We start from the raw sequence: 21,457 nt of genomic DNA on the forward strand, positions 1-21,457 counted from the left end.
CTCCTACGTAAACTATCTAAAAACTCTTTCAAACATTTTTTGTGTGTGAATGACAATTTTTTACATCCATAATGGAAGTAAAAATGTTATCGCTTTCCAGTTTTGGTTTTTAAACTTCTATAACAATAATGTGTGCATACATTCAATCAAATAACAAAGTATGACGTAAACAAGTGTAAATTAAAAATTTATAACACCCTCGACAAATCGACACCTGCAATTTAAAACATTGTAACTCATTTTTCACTACTTTTCAGGAGAGCGATTTAAACATTCAAAATATTCTCACTTTGTTCCTAAAAGTCCTAGCGTCTTCCAATTTTGTAAATATAAGTAAAAAGGGATTATCTACATTTCTGTATGACTAAATTATTGTTTACTTATGTATTTTATATGTTTTTATGACTTACAATGATTTTTCATTAAAAACTGGTTTCCAAATAAAGTTGTAACTCAGACATACAGTGCAATTTAGTAGGGCAATAACAAATTTACCGAGAAAAATAATTGTAAGTCTGAGTTACAATGGATAATATTTATTTTAATACATAGTTGGAGTTACCATAAAAATAAAAAATGAATTAATTTGCATTGTTTTTATTATTACAGTTCCAAAATATCAAAATAAACCTAAAGTTAATCAATCTTTACATTTAGGTTTACATAGGGTGTAAGTTTTACAAAGTAAAGTAACAATAATCATAGATTTTCAATTATTTTAATAAGCGTTTAAGGACGTACAACAATTGCCATTAGGCTTTATTGTTTTTGCGTGGAAGTAGGGGAAAATTGTCTTTTGTGACAGAGTGATGGCTTGCTTTACCCTCCAATTTCACGCAGCTACATTAAAGTTAGACAAAAACTGTAAACTGTGAATTTTAAATCTTCATTGAAAATTAACCATTAATGAATCAGCCTTTACAATTTAGAACTACATTCCTTCTACATTTAGTCTGTGTTACATTCCTGTCATACTTTATTTTAGTTGCGTAAACTGGTAGGAGAAGCAAGTCATGCAAGCAATCGCTATGACTCAGAGTTTTAAGACAAAGACAGAGCAATCATTTTCCCTATGCTTTCTCGCAAGTTTATAAATTATTTGCGTGAAAGCGGAGGGAAAATGATCGCTCTATCTTTGTCTTATAACTCTGAGTCAGAGCGATTGCTTGCTTCTCCTTCCAGTTCAAGCAACTACAATAAAGTTTGACAGGAATGTAACACAGACATTTTGAATCTTCATGGGAACTAGGGATATCAACCAATCACTTTCTAATTTTTATTCAACTAATTAAAATCAGTCATAATCAACCTCAACAATATAATGTAAAGATCCTGTTAAACATGTTTAAATATGTGGGTGCTGGTGGTAGGCGAAGGAAGTGGATAAGCTCTCTCATTGTTTCTTTTACAAAAGATAAGGTATTTTGTTAAAGAACAATGAGTAAGAGCTGTTGCTTTCTTCTCCGTTCACTGGCACTCACATTTAAATATGTTTGACGGGAACTAAGTACAGCAACAAAAAACTTATTCTTTATAATTTATGCATCAAAAAATAGACACAATTAGGTACCTATTAATCAGACTCACTTGCATTTGGTACGTTTGAGCTCAAATGAGGTAAATTTATAAAATAATCATGATAGATATCTGGAATAGCTTTGCTATTGCACAAATTTATTAAACCTTTATATTTTGCAGCAGATATAGGCAAGAGCGCGTTATAAGCCTTTGGAATGTTAATATTTTGATCATTGTTTTGAGGTTCCTTTACATTATGACGAGTACCTGATCGAACAGAAACTTGAGCTATATTAATTATAGACATCTCAGTGTCACTTAAAGAATCATATTGAAAAGTAATTATGTTTGGTAAGCTACTGATAAATTTAATGTGCATAATTTTACTCCAGGTTACTTTCACATTGTTAATATCGCAGTCCCAATTTTTGTACAATAATAACAGCTATTTTTAACATTAAAACAGTACAAATTAATTAACAATGCATAAAACGCCGGCAATGCACGCGTTGTAACTCGATCAAAACAAGAAGTGCGGGGTCGCAGGGAGATGTGGTTGACACTGCATGCATTCTAAGTTTAGTTATTAGAACAGGAACGTAAATATACGGCGGAATAAATAATGGTAACAATTTTTTTATTTGAAATTATAATTATATTTTAAGAATGAAAACATCGTAACTCAAGTTACGATGAAAGTTTACGAAATATTTTCATTTATGTAAGAAATCTTACCGAGAAAAAAATTGTATCTTATGTTACAATTATTGTTTTGTAAAATTATTATTACTTACCACGGGCAAGTGTGTGTAACTAAAGATACCTTTTTTTCATCGTTAGTGGACGACTAGTTACAATGTTTTTATGCTGGCTAAAATCGTAACGGGAGTGAATTTAGATACGACGGTAAGCGCAAAAAAAAGAGCATTTTTTTCTTATTAACCCTGTGTTTAAAGGTCATTTTCGCTAAAAAGTGAGTTACAATGTTTTAAATTGCAGGTGTCGATGAAGGTTACAGTAACTAGAAAAGAGCTGATAACTCGGCGGAACCGATTTTCTTGGACTATAGCTAAGAACACTCTCGATCAAGCCACCTTTCCAACAAAAAAAATTAAATTAAAATCGGTTCATTACTTTAGGAGCTACGATGCCACAGACAGATACACAGATACCAGATACACACGCCAAACTTATAACACCCCTCTTTTTGGGTCGGGGGTTAAAAAATCGTTTGAAAGATTTTGTCAGATACGATTCTACGTGGGAACCATCATTGAGTGGGGCTGTGTTACAAGTGCCCCTATAAACTTTTCCAGAAAAAAAAATTAGAAATAATTACAAAAGAGATAGCACCATTAATACTATCGGAGGAACTTTCTTATCTAACCCAGGAATGTATTGAAAAAGCTCCGGCATGCGGTCCGTCGCGCTCTACGTGTTCATCGGTACATACCGGCGGACTAATCGTGTCTAATAGAGATTTCCTAGCAATAACGTATTGTAGGCATTCTGTAATCTGTTGGTATTAGAGCGGCCGGGCTATTAGCGGTGTATTCTCGGACTAAATTGTCGGAGACGTTTTTTGTGCAATTAAACTACTGTCACATTTGTATCGGCTGAACGTTCACGTTTATCACATTTCTTACTTTTACCAGCGACTTTGTCCGCATTGACTATTGAGTTTTCGTGCCTAATAGAGATTTCCTGGCAATAAAGTAAGCATTCTGTAATCTATTGATTGAGCAACCGGGCTATTAGCGATGTATTCGCGGACTAAATTGTCGGAGACGTTTTTTGTGCAATTAAACTACTGTCACATTTGTATCGGCTGAACGTTCACGTTTATCACATTTCTTACTTTTACCAGCGACTTTGTCCGTATTGACTATTGAGTTTTCGTGCCTAATAGAGATTTCCTGGCAATAACGTAAGCATTCTGTAATCTATTGACTGAGCAACCGGGCTATTAGCGGTGTATTCGCGGACTAAATTGTCGGAGATGTTTTTGTGCAATTAAACTATTTTAACATTTGCAACGACTGAACGTTTACGTTTTTCACTTTTATATGCTTACACCAGCGACTTTGTCTTTTACTTTACTAATCTTTATATTAAACTTTCACTTTTTTTTTCAGGTAAGGATCAACAAACACACAGACAACGATTTGTAAGTGAACTAGATAGAACTCATGGTCTTATTTTAAAAACTTAAAGCGCGGTTTAAGCAGACTTTATTAAAACCGTCACTCCCATACATTGCATGAGTTTACGTCAGTTAAAACCGCGCCTAAAGTTATTGTAATAAAACCTTTAATTGTAATATAATTATTGGTATCTTGTATCTTTATTTTTTATTACAACTTGATATGAACACACTCTGACTCTACTCAAATGTGGACCTGTGGAAAACACCAAACTTCGGAACGTAACTTCAAAAAATGCTCGTCCACGTTGAAAAATCATATGACTTTTGACGGCGACAGGCCACTCCCATCAATGCACGAGTTTAACGCACCTCTTTATACAATAAGAAATCTTAATTTAACTATTGGTATCTTGTATCTTTATTTCCTCTTACTTAATGTGTGGAGTTGGACTGTTTTCATAATAGCACTAATAAATAACACGAATAGATAGATATTCGGGATAGATAGGTATCAAAAAGCGGTCGTCAGACATTGAAAAACCACAGAAAATTTTTACAGCGACAGGCTATGTACCTGCCTACGAGTCAGTATAAATCGCACTTAAAATTTTTGTAATCTTTATTTAATTATTATTGGTATCTTTTATCTTTATTTCCTCTATTTTATTTAATATGAACATAGTTCGACTTTATGGTGACCAGTGGAAAACACAACATTCGGGATATATCAAAAAGCGGTCGTCAGACGTTGAAAAACGCCACAAGACTTTTATGGCGACAGGCCATGCTTTATGAGCCTCCTGTCGGTCAGGTCATCACATTTACATTAAAAACGATAATTAACAGTAAAATAATACCTACTCCTTACAAATGCTCATATTCCATGACCACATGCTAGTTGATTAGCTAGTGAATGCCATGTATGGTATGTGCAGTGGCTAATTACTTGCTTATTTGTGCACATATTTTGGCTACAATGTATCATATTTTTTCCTCTAATACATTTTCAAAACTTTACATAAGTAACTTCACCAAAATAGTATTGTAATGCGACTTCATCATCATCATCATAATCAACCCATCACCGGCTCATTTCAGAGCATTGGTCTCCTTTCAGAGTGAGGAGGGTTTTGGCTTTAGTCTACCACACTGGCCAAGTGCGGTTTGGCTGAGAGTTCTCCATAATTTCTCAAAGATATATTATTAAGTATGTCAATCGGCATTTAGCCAGTGGGGTAGACTATGGCCAAACCTTTCTCATTTTGAGAGGAGACCCGGTGTTTAGTTGAGAACTGGCGAGGTTGATCATGATGATGAACAGAAATAAATAAATTTCTATTTAAAAAAATTATGACAACATTCAATTAAGTCAAATAAATTCCTGTAACTCAGACATAAAACAAACCACGCAGGGGTAACAATGTTCTGTACTAACGTAGCGTAAAAAAATAAAAACGTAGGTACCTACATAAAATATTAATAGAAATGCACGTGTGTTCATTGTCAATAAATTACGGGAGTGACAGAGCAATAAAAAAGTATATTTCTTTCGGAGTGAATGGGAGGCTGCGGAGGCTCCGATGTGAGGTAGCCAATAAAAGTGGCTGGCGGGCGATCGTAAACCGCGCCGAGACTGCGTGGCGAGACGCTGCAAGGCCGGCATCCTGTCCACTAAATAATACACATAGAGTACAACATAAAGATTCCATAGTGTTAAGTGTAGTACAAACTGTGGTGAAACCAAACAAGACGTGCGAGCTGGGATCATCGGAATTTTCTATATAATTTCACCATTTGACGCCTTCAAAATGATCAAGATATGGCAAACTAGAGGATGCCCGCGACTTCGTCCGCGTGGATGTAGGTTTTTAAAGATCCCATGGGAACTCTTTGATTTTCCGGGATAAAAAGTTGTCTATGTCAATTACAGGGACGCAAGCTACCTCAGCCTACCAAACATACAAATCGGTCAAGCGGATGAGTTTTTAGGATTCCCGCGGGAACTGTTTGTTTTTCCGGGATAAAAAGTAGCCTATGTCCTTCCCCGGAATTTATCCTAAGTCTGTACAAAATTTCATTAAAATCGGTTGAGTGGTTGAGCCGTGAAAGCGTAGCAGACAGACAGACAGACACACTTTCGCATTTATAATAAACAATTGCTCGCCTCCTGATGTCCGTCGACACACTTAATACATCTAAGGTATATCCTTGTACCTTTATAGCCTTGTTCTTCTGAATACTGGCAGAGAGAACTAGAGTGAGCCGGCTCCTGGCTTGATATTGTATCGACGTCCTATCAACTAGGTACGTACCTATTGGAGTCGAGCCATAGGTGTAATTACTATTCGTTGAATTGAAAAACTCTTAATTAGTGAATATTTAATTAATTTTAGTACATCCTAGCAAAAATCCTATCAATCTATGCAGATATGGTATGTAAATTAGTAACTTACATACCGCGAAATAGCGGTAGAAGTTACTTAAATCAGTCATCTGTACAATTCATCTGAATGAATAAGAAATTTCACACGTGTTTCCCCCCGAATACGGCGTGCATTGCAATATTTCGAAACAATGCGCATTAATTCATTTCGGAACCGCCTAGATTTACGTCACAACTCATTTATAGAGGACAATCATTTGTAATACGAAGCAGAGAGGTGCAATATCCTAGAGGCGGTGATGGCCTACATCATGTGATGCATGTAAACAAGAATACCAGTTCTGCTTTTTACACAACTGCCCAGAAATTATTTGATAAGAGGTAGGACATATAAAAATATTAAACTAAGACTCAAAATCGTACTCTCATTAGAGCCTATACTACAGTCATTTATATGGGAGGGAGAGATGCACCGCATTATTATCTCAAAAACACACCTATTACGTGATTAATGAAAGGGGTCATGACCATAAGCAATGAAGAATACTCCTACATTACCTACGTTTTGAACATTTTGTAAAAACACACTTATTAAGTTGAGGCTACTATACAATTGATGAATTGTTTAGTGACAAAGTACTGGTAAAGAAACCGGCTGAGCTTTCAGTGTCCATAAGATGGTATAATGTATTAGATTGAAGGTGATGTTATATCGTAACATTTTATTTGAAAAGAGCAACTGCTTAGTTTTTTTTACCGGCTCAGTAAAATCTGCATTCCGAACTGGCGTGGTAGTGATTTATAGACTACCATAGGTAAAATACACTAGTTATCCTACATGGAATAAATTAATGTTTTTAAAAAATGAAATATTCATGATTATTATTTATTTTGCATTTCACATGGAGGTACAAGAATGACATGACACATGAGGGAATTAAAAAATAACATTATTCTGATTGTAAGAGCGAGTGCATGACATTTGTTCCTCTAGTAAGGAACAATGGACATCTCAGTGCCGAAATCGACTAGAATCGTCGGCGTACCATCGTAGCGCCTTAATTCGCTCCCTAGCGTAATACAATAAGAGGCATGAATCTTGCATGAGTCACGTGGAACGGTTCGAGAGGTTTTTTCCAGATCCAAGTGCAACATCAAAAGGTCAGGGGACTTTAATTTAATTAGATAGACCGTACTGCCGCTTTCAGCTTCGTTTGTGTGAAAGAGGGTTGCATATTTTTAAATCTATGTGTACCTAAAAGATAAACGTTGTATATTTTTTAAGATTCCTTATATCTGCAATATCTTACACCTAAATACGAAAACATGTCTGCCTATTTATTACCTTTACCTGGTTCAACTATTAAACCACTAAACCGATCTTATTTAAATAAAGCTTAGGTAGATACCTACCTTTTAATTTAATTACGAGTATTTTCACATCCTATCTATTCCATTCTAGAATCAACTGCTGAATGAACCGAAAATATTGGGCACAAAGCTGGATTACATTCTGGAGACCCACAAACTATTGTACCGAAAAAGTTTCTTAGGCCACCGGAATCTCAGAATAAATACGCAGTCACGATAAACAACTAGTATTAACCTAGTAGACCTAGTATCTTTTATCAACTAGGTATGTCTATGTAGTATTTCATGCACGAAATACTTACGCACCTACCTACTTATTTTTTTCGAAAATCCTTGAGATCGGATGGTTTTTAAACGGTAGTGTATTTGCATATCGTGCAAGAGATCACACATCTCTGAGTTAAGATTTGGAATAACGACTTTAGTAAGTTGGCTCAAGTTAGGTCATTCTTTTCTCGTGTTTCGCTATGAACTCTAATTGTCAATACTTTATTATAAGTATAAAAATATCATAACTCATAACTGATTAAATTTAGGTAAGCTTATAATTTCAATGCAACTAAATAAACAAATCTACTTAAAAAATAACATCTAAAGTCTCGACTTTTGGCTTTTACATAACTGTAAACGTAGGTACTTATCTACCTAAAGAATTTAATTCTAATCAATGTAGATTCAGACCTGACCCCGCCTCTTTTATTATTTACTCATTATAAATAGTATAAACTAGATGTTGCCTACGACTTCGTCTGCGCAAAGTTTGAATATCGCTAGGCCACCTTTAAGTCCAGAGTGAATTTTTTAGGCAAGCGCGCTCCACCTTAGGCTGCATCATCATTTTACCAGCAGGTCTGATTGCAGCCAAGCGCTAATCTAAACCTAAATTAAAAAGAATAAAATAGTAGATAATTGTTTTCTTCTAAATTAATCTAAAATTACCTAACCTACCTATAGTGAATTTGCGCATCTTTGAAATAGGTTTGAGGTTAGAAGATGAACTTGGACAAACACACAGATAAAACTTTTAACAAAGAAAACCAATTTTTTTATTCTTTCTTAAATGTCACAGATTAAACAGTTCTATACTTATTTAATATCTGTCTGTGACACCACCAGGAATCGTGGTTTCAGAATATTATGCCCAAATGCACAAACAATGTAGGGCGTTGATTTTCAGAGGTGACCGAGTGTTTCAGCCAAGGCACTCACTTCAAAAGTACAGACAGATACTTACATTTTATTTCTCTGTACAGATTTGTAGAGCCCGACAGTGGATGGACGGTTTGACGTAGAGAAAGATATGATCGGTGACCCTATGCGGTTACGGCCTCACCTCCTAATCTCCACGATTCATCTTCTAATACCTCATCTTGTTTCGCCGCAACAAAAAACATGTAATGCTTTTAATTAGATTAAATTGATTTATATATCGATCGAATGTTGAGATAACTTCGGTTGTGAGTAGGCTTGCCAACTTTGAGACACGATTTATCGGGATTGAACAAAATACCAAATTCATTGATAGAAAAAAAATAACATAATAATACTAATATATCTAGTAAAATCATACTCTAATAATAGGTACCTATTGATGTTAATAGATATTAGTTGTAATCGTATCACAAAAAAAAATGCAAAATGCAAAATGTCTACCACTCTAGTAGAGACCTACTTACAATCAATTACCCATAGAATTACCTAATAAAAACAAGAGCATCAAGCTCATCTGAAAAGCAAAGTAAGCAACAGCAAAGCAAAAGTTAACAAGTACCTACGTACCTACATAAGACATTGTTGTATTGCCAACACTGAGGTTGCTAATTCGATTTTAACATTTTCAGCACTAAAGTCGACTTGCACCAACCTTTAAACCAACCCTACAATAAAGTGCAAAATTAACAATAATTGCAGTTTGCTGCGAGTGGGCCTGAATTGTTTTAAGGATAGAGAAAAATTAAAATAGATGTAACGAATCTTTGCACGATATAAGTAGGTACCTGAAATTATGAAATCGAGACTTTCCGCTCAAGACAATAAACTTGGTTGTCCCACTAGTGATGTAATTACTGTCTGCAAATAATGACCGTAACGAACATTTGATAGACTATTGTTAGAGAAAATACTTGGGGATAATGAGAGCGGTACATACATTTTTTATTAGTAAGGCAGATTATAAGTTTTAATCATGTTGATCAGGGTTACCAATAAAAACGACAATGCATTTTGTTGCAATTACCTACCTACTAACTAAGAGATAATAAAGAATATGTTATGTAGATATTTGATTAAACTAATCAAATGGTTCTTGTAAACTAGATTAGAAAGCTTATGCTTAGAGATATACAGCTACAAGACGACAAGAAATATAGCTACAAACATTTTAGTACAATTTGACTATAATAAGTCTAATAGGGTAAGTAATATCTAACCTTTTGATTTTAAGCAATAATACCTGTAAATTATTTATCATCGTTAGACATCATCTCAATAATAAAAGAAAATAAGAGAAACCAAAATAGTAACAACTGTAAAATAAACCATCAATAGGCTAGTATCAAAGAACAGAGGCTACGGAAAATTATGTATATACAAAAAATTAAAATTTTCTTGAAATAAGTAGGTACCTAAGCTAAGTCATAGACAAACAAATAGATATTCAAGTAAGACTTGATCCACGAGCGAACTGATTCAAAGCTACACACATCTAGATGAGGTTATCTTCCAATATTAATTTGGAATTTGAGCCCCTTACATTCTTCATTATCTTTAACATCTTAGAAATTGGATTTTCGTCTCAATGGAACTTAATACTTTCATGCTTATTAACTTTCATTATTCAGGTAAGTACAAATCTCTCTTAGCCTTTTCCTTTTTTGTTCGATGATAATTTGAAATTGCAATGGCAGGGAAATAATTAACAACCATTTGTTAAACAAACCATAGCCAGCGGTCAGTCTTTGTATTGCCGACAAAGTATCTAAGGACGTGCATAACCTGTGTGCGTATGATTGTGCTGTAGCACATAGTGTGTTGCAATCTCATGTGATAATAATTGACCAATCAGAGCACGCCTCGAGTGCGTCAGCCACCGGTGTCCTATGACAGTGCACATATTATTATGAATAGTTCCATAGTTTTCTTATGCGTTCTTAAGTTCAAGACACACCGAAATACTATTGTGTTAAAACTGTAAGAGAAGTTTATTCATCGCGCGCTCCATTCACCATTGGATTCATATCGAAATATATATTAACAATCAAACTGAATAAAATTTTGTACACTTGTTCCAGAAACAAATATCCGTGCCTACGATTGCCAGAATTTCTTAAAAAATGTGTGTTTTCAAAATACACGGACTCAAAGATTTGTAAATACAGATATTACTTTTTAGAAAATGTCTACAAAATTTCATTGAGTTTGATTAGTCAATATTCAAATGAGCAACAAACTAGATATATTTGCATGGAGAGTACAGGATAGAGCTCTAGGGCAAATTTTCTTAAGCCTTCAAAAAAATTGTTCGTAAAAGGCAGTAGAAATTAAAATAACACTTGGTCCAAATGCAATATTTATAATGCAGAGACTAAAAAAAAAAGATTTCGACGAATTGAGAACCTCTTTTTTAACCCTTTTTTTGAAGTCGTAGTCGGTTAAAAATATACCAATTCAGTGATTTCGAAAGCCTCCTCGTGTGATATTCGAAACGCAAAAGCAAACATAAGCAATTTATCTAAGAAAATATAAACCGAAGAAAAAAAAAACAATACCACCCAGTTTTATTGACAAAGTTTCTCATGTATTTGACGAAACAATAAGACACGTCTCAACCCTCGATCGTGATCCGTAAAGCGCGAACTTAGCTAATGAAAACCGAAAAAAATACAAGTACACCTCTGCAAACATTAAAATTCACTTCAAGTGCAGCTGCAATCAAAGCTATGATTCTAATGTAATTGGATATAAAGACTGTTTTGCAGTTGACATCATTTTTCTGGTGATAAATATAAAATTGTGTGATGCATCTACCTGCGTATGTTTTGCAGTTCATTGTCTACCCGGCTTCGCTGAATGCAAACTGCACAGCCGGCGATGCGTCTTATTAGGGTTGCCGATCGATTTTAAATATTAATAAGGTTGAATATTTTAACTTCTTGGCTTTATTTGATTTAATTTTATCCATAACTGAGTAATGTTAATTAAAAAAAAAGTAATCTTCCATTGGATTCTATAATTTTGTTATTATTAGAGTTTATTAAAAAAAATTGCAATTGAAAATTTTAGCTAATACAAATTATGCATTTTCGAATCTTTATAGATGATCCAGAAACAGAATTAATATTGTTGAGAGGAAGGATATTTCAATTAAATGGGTAATATATATACATTATACATATTAGAATACAATGAGCACGCAGTTCTAGCATAACTGGCATATAAGTTTTCTTTATATGTGCCAACTACTTCTGAAATATTTAAAATTAGCTTTCGTTAATGTGCGCATAATTTAACAGTAGGTTTTAATTGAAAATAAACCCAAAGCGCACCCCTGTGCAAGCTCATATGCTTGTAACAAAAGATTTCATAATTATTATTTTTCATCCGCTACATTTTTGTCACAGTTATCAATCAACGTAAGGGCCACTCTGTCCTCTCTTTCTATACTGCACAATTCCGCATCTATTTGTCTTTTTCGTGCACCGTGCATTATAATTATTGGAACACCTGGGCGCAAAGAATGTCGCACAAAGAGACAAGTAATGACGATCCGAATCTAAGATCGGTGATATTTCGTTACCGAGAAAGCCTTTTGCTTCATTAATTATGAAACACAATACTCTTTACAATTTCTGTAAAATTATGTTCTTTGAATGCTGTCATATGATTTGATAAATCGCCTACGGTTTTTGTTGGGACTCCTGTTTGGTAAAAAACAACTTTTGACCGTGCATTTGTTTCGCTTTCCGTGTTTATGAGTTAGCTACTGTTTTCTGTTTCTTGGAAGTTCTTATTGAAAGTTAGGTCTCGCCGATCTCGATACGTGCTCGGTGTGAAATTAAGACTTCTCGGATCTTAAATCCTGGATCAAAGGTATTGAACATGGAATAACTAAACATTTACGGCTAAATGAACAAGATGCATTTGATAGCTATTTATGAAGAATTAATACAAGCTTGCAACAACCAAAACAAGCTATAGCAATATTTTGAAGAAGATTTTTTTGAGATAAAATTAAATAAGATATTTGATAAGATGAAATGTATTAATTATTTCATGTAAGACAACTTGTGTTACTTATGATATTATGCCAAGATTGTAACATTAGTTCAGAAAGCAGATTCTACTGCAAAGATATTATAAAGGTTCAGCAGTGGCGAAGAGTTTATTTTCTAAAATCACTAACTAGCTTTAAAAAGCAAAAAGACCAAGCTAAACTCAACTAAAATAATTGATACAAATTGTAGTCCAAATAACCACTAAGGATACCGTAGGTAAAAGAAACTACTGAAGGTAGAATTAGCTTTACATTGCGCCACACTGTTCTCAAAAAACTTTTATAGGTAGGTTTACACACGCATTTAATCCACATGTGTGAATACAATAAGACGACCATAATTCACGTACTTACAGGGAACATAGTGCGGCAATATGACGAGTCGGGCTGCACGTCGTTAATGAAGAAATATTACCGGCTTTGATAATTCTTGCGATAACGCCCGCGCCCGCGCCTTGCTTGTGCTTGCCAATATTAATTATACGTAAAGTTACTTCAAACTTTTATTCATGGGGTGTTGTTATCTGATATTTTCAACTTTTATGAAAAGGAATTATTTTAAAAATAATAGCAAAATAAACTGATTTTTTATGGCTTAACATATTCTCTTCTTCCACACTTTTGGCAGAGCGGTCGTGATCGTCAGTCTTCAGTGTAGTAGACTCACTATCCCTTTTCATTCCTCTTTGTCTCTGTCTAGAATTCTACCTTATATTGTAAGGAAAATGTCAACTGAAATTCTTATTTTGCCTATCCGTCCGTATGGGCGATCTGCATTATTTTGCCGCGTGCTCTGGTACCTTTGATACTATAAAGTCCTTTAAAATGATCTATCTTAAAACAGCTTATAGTTTGATGTCTAATATGTATATACCTACCCATATTAGCGATTACTGTTGAGTTCTGATGCCTGTTTACATAATATATTCACAATTGTAACATCCTTATTCCTTAGTCGCAAAAGTTCATTAGTTTGGTTTTAATCTACTACTAAAACAGTAGTCCTATGCATAAACTAATCATGTTCGTATGAATCTAACTTAACAATATCATGTTGTTTGCTTTATCAATATTCTCAGATATTTTTATGAATATTTTTTTGGGTTAGGAAAAAAATTCCCCTAGTAACGTAATTCCAATAGAAATACATAGAGACAAAATTCGGAGCCTGTCATAATATAAATTCCAATTTACATAAATTTTGCCCCTTTATGTAAGAAGGAATGAGGTTCTGACTGAGCATATTATAAGTGATGAAATTTGGTAATAAATTGAAAGTATATCGGCGGTCAGCAAATCTCGGATGTGTTTGTTTAGGGCGCGCCCACCCTCAAAATATTTATTTTATCTTGGTTTGCCGAAGCGTCAATAGTTTCTTTCCATTTTTACGCCGCCTTAAAAGATAGAGTATAATTTATTGGGTAGGTATTCTCACTACCCATCATCAATACCCATATTATAAATGCGAAAGTGTGTTTGTTTGTTGCTTTGTTGGTTGGCAATAAAGACCATGGAGAGTGGCATAGGCTACTTTTATGCCGGAAAATCAGAGAGATCCCACGTGATTTTTAAAAACCTATGTGCTATAATATATAGATATATGCATCGGCTAATGGTATCATAAACGCAAAAGTGTGTTTGTGTGTTGATTTGTCCTTATTTCACACAGCAACGTACTAACGGATCGACATATTTTTATGATGATTAGTGAGCCGAAAAGACATCGGATAATTTTTATATCAGAAAAAAGGGTTCCTACATGTTAACCTAAGCGGATGAAATAGGAGGCAAGCCTGGTTAAAAATAATGATATGATCTTATAGAAATATCGAAATGTTCTAATTATGCTTCAAACGAGAGTTTACAATGTTCAACAATATTTCGTAGACGGAAGACAAAGTAGCGTGTCTCTGCTAGTCACCTATTTATGGCTATGGTGGCCAAGTTGGCCAGGCGATATGTAGAGTTAACATCTCCGGTTTATCTAAACCAAACAGTTTCGCGGAATCTAACCTCACAGTAATTATTTATTTTCGAACCTTCACAATGGTCCACAATATCCGGTTATTTTGTGTAAAGACAAGGGTCAGCTATCTGTTTACTTCGACGCGTTTTCGATATTGAATTCGTAATAAAAATGGGATTACATTTTGATAAGTGAGGCGACATTTTTAATTTATTTTGTTGACAAACTTTGTGATGCAGTCTGGTAGTTTGATACTTACCTAGTAGGTATACCTAGTGGCGAATAAATAATTATATAATGTATCTAATTGTGATTTGCGCTTACGAAATAAAAATATAGCTAATAAAGATATATCGTATACAGAATAATTTCGCATGCGGCGTTTTCTAAGAAAATGCCAGTTTATGTACAAATTAACCAACATGTTATTCAGTTTACACATTTAAGTGGCTCTCTATTACGAGAGAAAAAAGGTTTAAATTTAAATGAGAAGTTGAAGTAGAAGACAAGACTGTTATATTCTTGCACAGAAACTGCTACCTGAATGCTTTGTCTAGCTCAATATTGTGGTTTAGACACAAGGGACGTAATCCCTTACGAACGGCACCTTTTATTTCAAAGCCGTGACGTAAACCGACTTTTGTTTTTGGATTAGGTTTCTATGTTTTTTTATGTGATAGAACAATAACAGATCCTTTGTTGTTCGACTGAGCTCTCTAAACTACCTGGGCGCATAGTTTTAGAATTTCGAGTGGTAATAAATTTTGTAAAGTTTGCTCAAACGTCTAGGCACGTGGACGGATGATGTTTATTGAAGATAAGATATTTAATTTTGTTCTTTTGTGAATCAATAAACGATAGCACTTATTATTAGAAAACCAAGAAGTATTTTTAATAAGACGAAGAATCGTTCATTCAAATTCAATACCTTTTTGTGCGAGCCTGAATGATTTTAATTTGACATAAGTAAGTACAAGGCATGGATTTCTATCGTTTTCGATTTCGTATTTCTTGCATAAAACTAGTTCTTGCAATATGAACGTAAAGGCTTAGACAAAAGCGCAGCAGCGCGATGACAGCAGTGGGGAGAACCTCACACGTCAACGCCATAGACCTTGAAATAGATACCGCAAGACAGATCTACCTCGAAAAGCATATTAATTTTGTACGCAGTTTATTTTAGTACAGTTTCAATCGCTGGTGAACAAGGACGCTATTATCAAGTGCAAAGTGAACTGTAAAAATGCTGCCACTAAAACAGGACGAGAAAATTGTGATTGCGATATTTTAATTTACTACTGATATCTAAATAAAACTTGGCATGCTTGGTTTCCTTATAACCTGCGTTATTAATTATGTACAATAATATTTTATTCAATTTATCTGTGGCGAGAGTTGATCAACCAGACCGGCTCGAGTGGTGGCGAGTGGAGGAGGTGTTATATGTATATATGTGTTATATTTTCATTATAACAATTTTAACCATCATCATTATCATCATTATCAACCGGCCACTACTAAGCACTGATCTCCTCTCAGAATGAGAAGAGTTTCGGCCATAGTCTGCCACGCTGGCCCAGTACGGATTGGCAGACTTAACATCACTGAGAACAAGCATGCAGATTTCTTCACGATATTTTCCTTCACCGTTAATTGCTTAAAATGTGATGTTGCGTGTGTTTTAATTGCTTAAAATTAACATAGGTACCTCCGAAAAGTTAGAGGTGCGTGCCCAGGTTCGAACTTCGAACGGTAAACTGACTAACCAAGGTCATAATTCAGGGTCATAATTCTTTTCACTTAACTCCTAATTATTATAAGTTATAGCTTCTAAGAGCTCCGTTTCCGTTGCGCGTTCTGTTTGTCCAATGCTCGAATGCGAATCCGCACACATTATCGCACATCGGGGCCGTTTTGTCATCGGTGTCGATTTTACACTACGATGGGCAACGCTAGCAGCTGGATATATTAACAAATGGCTTCCCGCTTAATCCCCTATTCAGAGATTTCATTGTTTATTGTTTTTTTAAACAGAAATAATTTTAATTATTACTAGGGTGTCATGAAAACTTTAGCTTTAATATTTACTAGTACTCGTATTTAGACTTTAGAGAGTAAATCTAAAACTTGGAAATCAAACACTCGTAACACTCTTTTTTTAGGCTTGTAGTATCTAAGTATTTTTAAAATACTTAGCCCATAATTTTTCTTGTAGTCTTTACAATATCGATTTTACTAAATAAAAATGTAGAAATAAACAATTCTTACTTTGTTTATAAAAATGATTTTATTTTTTTCTTCGATGCAAATCCCCAAGTCATGCCTCTGACCATCACTCCTCGTAATTAATGGACCGCTTTCCTATTCCTAATATTTTTTACATTAAAAAAAAATATTCGTATCGTCCATTGATACAATCCATTGTCCATGCCCACCCCACGGCCCCACCTGTAGTGAATGGGCCGATGCTTACAAAGAAAAATGAAATTTCTTCTCTATGCTCCTTTTGTCGGTGGCAACACTATATTTCACAAGGAACAATTATCATTGTCTTTGGCACCTCGGAGCACTGCGGTTACGTCTAAAGATTCTTTTGTGTTTTTGAGATTTTTATAGGCCGCTATTGTTTTTCTTTGTACCTATTGCAAAAAGAAAATTGCACAAATTAATATGATTTCTTTGCACGTGATAGATTATAATGATAGAGACGTTCTATGGGATTTTAGACTTTTAAATGAACTCCGGAAACCGTCTGCCAATCCGCACTTGACCAGCGTGGTTAGAGTAAACTCTTTTCATCCTGAGAGGAGACCCATTCATAGTACCTAGTCAGCCGGCTATTGATGATGATGATGACGATAATTTTTAAAATACTGTTACAGGATTTAAATAGGTATTACTAGATTATGATGATATTTCTCTGCGTAGATTTATAGGTTTTTAAAGGTCTCGTGGGTGCAGAGAACTCTTTGATTTTCCGGGACTAAAAGTAGCCTATGCCCTTCCCCAGGATGCAGTTATAAAATGTATTTTTTTGTCAAAATTGGTTAAACGGATGGGCCGTGAAAAGCTAGCAGATAAACAAACAGGTAGGCAGGTTTACAGACACATTTCGTCTTTTTAACCCCCGACCCAAAAAGAGGGGTGTTATAAGTTTGACGTGTGTATCTGTATCTCTGTGTATCTGTGTATCTGTCTGTGGCATCGTAGCGCCTAAACGAATGAAACGATTTTAATTAAGTTTTTTATTGTTTGAAAGGTGGCTTGATCGAGAGTGTTCTTAGCTATAATCCAAGAAAATCGGTTCAGCCGTTTGAAAGTTATCAGCTCTTTTCTAGTTACTGTAACCTTCACTTGTCGGGGGTGTTATAAATTTTCAATTTACACTTGTTTAATATCAGTACATACCTATACATACCTATTAAACTAGCTGTGTAATTTATGCATCATTTACGTAGTTAATTTGACCCATTTTGATAGGTATATTCTATAGTTTTCAGTCTAAATATGCATACCTATCTAAATCTTCAGGAAAACTGAGTAAGGTGAGAAGTACTAGGGTAGGTAGGTATATCAACCACCCATAGCTGCCTAGGTACAACTTGAATTGAATCAGAATAAATAATTGAAATAATATTATTATAAAAATCCATTAGCAAAGGCATTCAGCCGTCCTTTTAAGCGTAACATATTACCATAATTTCAAACCGGCGAATTTAATTTTCTCCTATCAAAGAGTTACAAATTGATTTATAGCAATTATTGAAAATAATATAACATACACGTCATTATGGAGCGAAAAGGAAAGCGGGATTTGTAGGCGATTTAATTTTGAAAATTTACGGCTGGCAATAAATAATGCGCCCCGAACCAACTGCACGCCATTGTCGCTATTTTTTTAAAGCCATTAAAAAACCTATCAATGACTTTCATTGCGATCACAAAATCTATCGATAACTTTAAAAGAACTATCAAATGTACAACTATCTCTTTCTAACTCGTAACGTAGACTTTCAAAATTAACACAGCAAATAAAGTTAGATTTGTGCGAGTAAAAAAATAGTTAAAAAAATTATTAACACGCGTAACAAATTTCTATAAATAAGCAAATAAATTGAGTTTCGATAAATGTTCCATTGTTAGCAGTGGGTAATGTTGATTTATATGAATATTCATAATGCGGATTATATTTTTTCAATATGGCGTTCTTATTATTATATTTAAATGGTACGCATTGAATTGATATCAAATGGCATGACATAAACGGGTATGAACTATAATGGCTGCACGTGTAGCAACTTTGCTTATTTAGTAGCATACGATTAGTTATTATATTTCTGTAGATACTTAAGTAGGTACTAAATGTACCCACTTAAGTACTGATTTAAAATACTTAGGTACTTAATGCGAATTAGTTTTGTCTGTCAGTCCGCACTTGGTTAGCGTGGTGGACTATGACCTAAACCGTTCTCATTCAGAGAGAAGATCTGTTCTCAGTAGTGGGCCGGCGATGGGCTGAGATGATGATGATAAATCAAAATATTCTAGTTAGAATTTAATTTGAGATTATTATATTATTTATGCCGTACCTAGATGTCGTAGATGATGTCAGCGACTTCGTCCACGTGGATAGGTTTTGAAAACACTCGTGGGAACTCTTTAATTTCCCGTTAAAAGAAGCCTATGTTACTCTCCGACCTTAACTATAATATCAGCTATAGATAAAAAAAAAACAAATTATGGCGTGATTGAAGGGCAGACAAATAAACCAACGAACAAACACAATTTCGCATTCATAAAGTAGTGTTACTTACTGTTATCTTTTGTAAAATTAACGTGCTTACATGCCATGAAAAGATTCCTTCAAGTTTTTCTTCTTATTATTTTCTGAAGAACTTTTGTATTTTAGATCAATTCCATATCGTAATGTTGCATTGCCATTGCCAACTTATGTTTGCGATCAAATCGCAAGAAATTCAACTCTAACCCACTGTGTTAACGGTGGAAGACACAGAATGAAAAACGTGGTTAATACCCGTTCAGATGCTCGATGCACTGCGTGTCATGTCTAGAAGCGATTCGTCGCTAAACAAACAAGCTTTTTAAATGCTACCTAACTTGTCTTTTTTATATCGCCATTTGAATATTTCCATCGTTCCGTAGGGTTCGTGACACGACACGGCACCGGGATCACGTGAGAGATATTTATAAAAGAAAAGCGGTGTATCGCCGATATAGCGTTATTTCCAATTTAATGATTGCTAATACCCAAATCGGCTATGGCGGCACGTCAACCGATCGTCGATTACTATCGATTCAAACCGCCGAATTTATTTGATTGATACGAGTAGGTACTTGGCTGTACCTACCTAACCACTTGTCTAGGTATACTGTGTAACTACTGAAATGAACATAAGTATACAAATAGGTGGGTACGCTGGAAGTTTTTTTTTCCGGCTCCTTTTTTATGTATGGGTCCCATAAAAATAATTTAATTAAATTTCTATAATATTCGAATTCAATATTTGGTTTTGGGTCAATGTTGTACACCGAATAGTTACCAAAATTTCTACGAGCTAGAGCTGTGATACGCGGACAGACGGACAGACAGACAGGAGGACACTGGACAGCAGAGTGACATTAATAGAGATCCGTTTTACCCTTTGGGTACGGAACCCTACGTACTTGGAAGAGGCAAATACACAATTTGTGCTAATAAAAAATTATAATATTTTATCCTAATTACCGTAAAAAGTTTATCAAACTGCGAAAATGCAAATATTAATGACACGCTAAATTCGAACACTTAAAAAAAGAACAATAAACCACCCCACAGCCATAAACAAGTAGCTACTGAAATGTTTAACCACAAACTCTAAATAAAGCCGTATCGCACGCTATAAACAACAAGAAAAAACGGTTAAAAAACTTCATCAACAAAAGTGTCAACGTAAAAAAATGTCCCGCGATCACATGCAAATGTCACCGCGAGACTCCGCTCATTACGGAGCCATAAAACCATAACAACAGTCATTACGCGCACAATTAAAAAAAAACTTCGCTTGCACTAATACTGGGCGAGTGTAACGAAAACCGCTTACGGAGCACCCACATAGTTTGTTTTCTATACAAAAAAAATTGAAAAATCGAGGGTGCCACCGTCTTATGCAAAAAAAAACTTTTTACTTATTCACCCCAGCAAATTTCTATTTTTTAATGAACGCTCCACGGCGTTTTTTTATGCTCGGCGCAGTTGTTTTGACGGATCGCAATCTAGCCACTAATTGCTTTTCCTCCTCGGGGTGAGCATTTTACCTCGCGAAATTACATTTTATTAATTGAATAATATTAATGATACTTCCTCAGGGCGATCAATCTTTAATGACGTTTTTATTCGTCGGAGGAGTGACGACTCGCCTCTCTAGAGCACTCGACTCGTTTTTTTTTCTTTTTTTAACCGCGATCGATGTTAATTATGTATCTAATGGCTCCCGTGATACACTTCCATTAATAATACGTCGGACGACATCGTCCGCTCGTCCAAGATTTAATAACTACACATCGTACGAGATTAATAGTGCATCTGTGGCGTGCGTTATTATAAAAATATGGCGGTACCGTTGCTCCATTACACCGCGTTTCTATTACGCTGGACCTAATCTCACCGCAACTTTCCAATAACTTTAAAATGTAATTTTACGCGAAGTTTTTTATTGATAACAAGTTAAACACTTCACTCTCCTTATGTGAGTAAGCCTTATAGAGTTTATAGTCACAGTTACGTTCAAAACAAATTATGTA

The sequence above is a fragment of the Maniola jurtina genome, chromosome 9, assembly GCF_905333055.1.
Source record: "Maniola jurtina chromosome 9, ilManJurt1.1, whole genome shotgun sequence".
Taxonomy (NCBI): Eukaryota; Metazoa; Arthropoda; class Insecta; order Lepidoptera; family Nymphalidae; genus Maniola; species Maniola jurtina.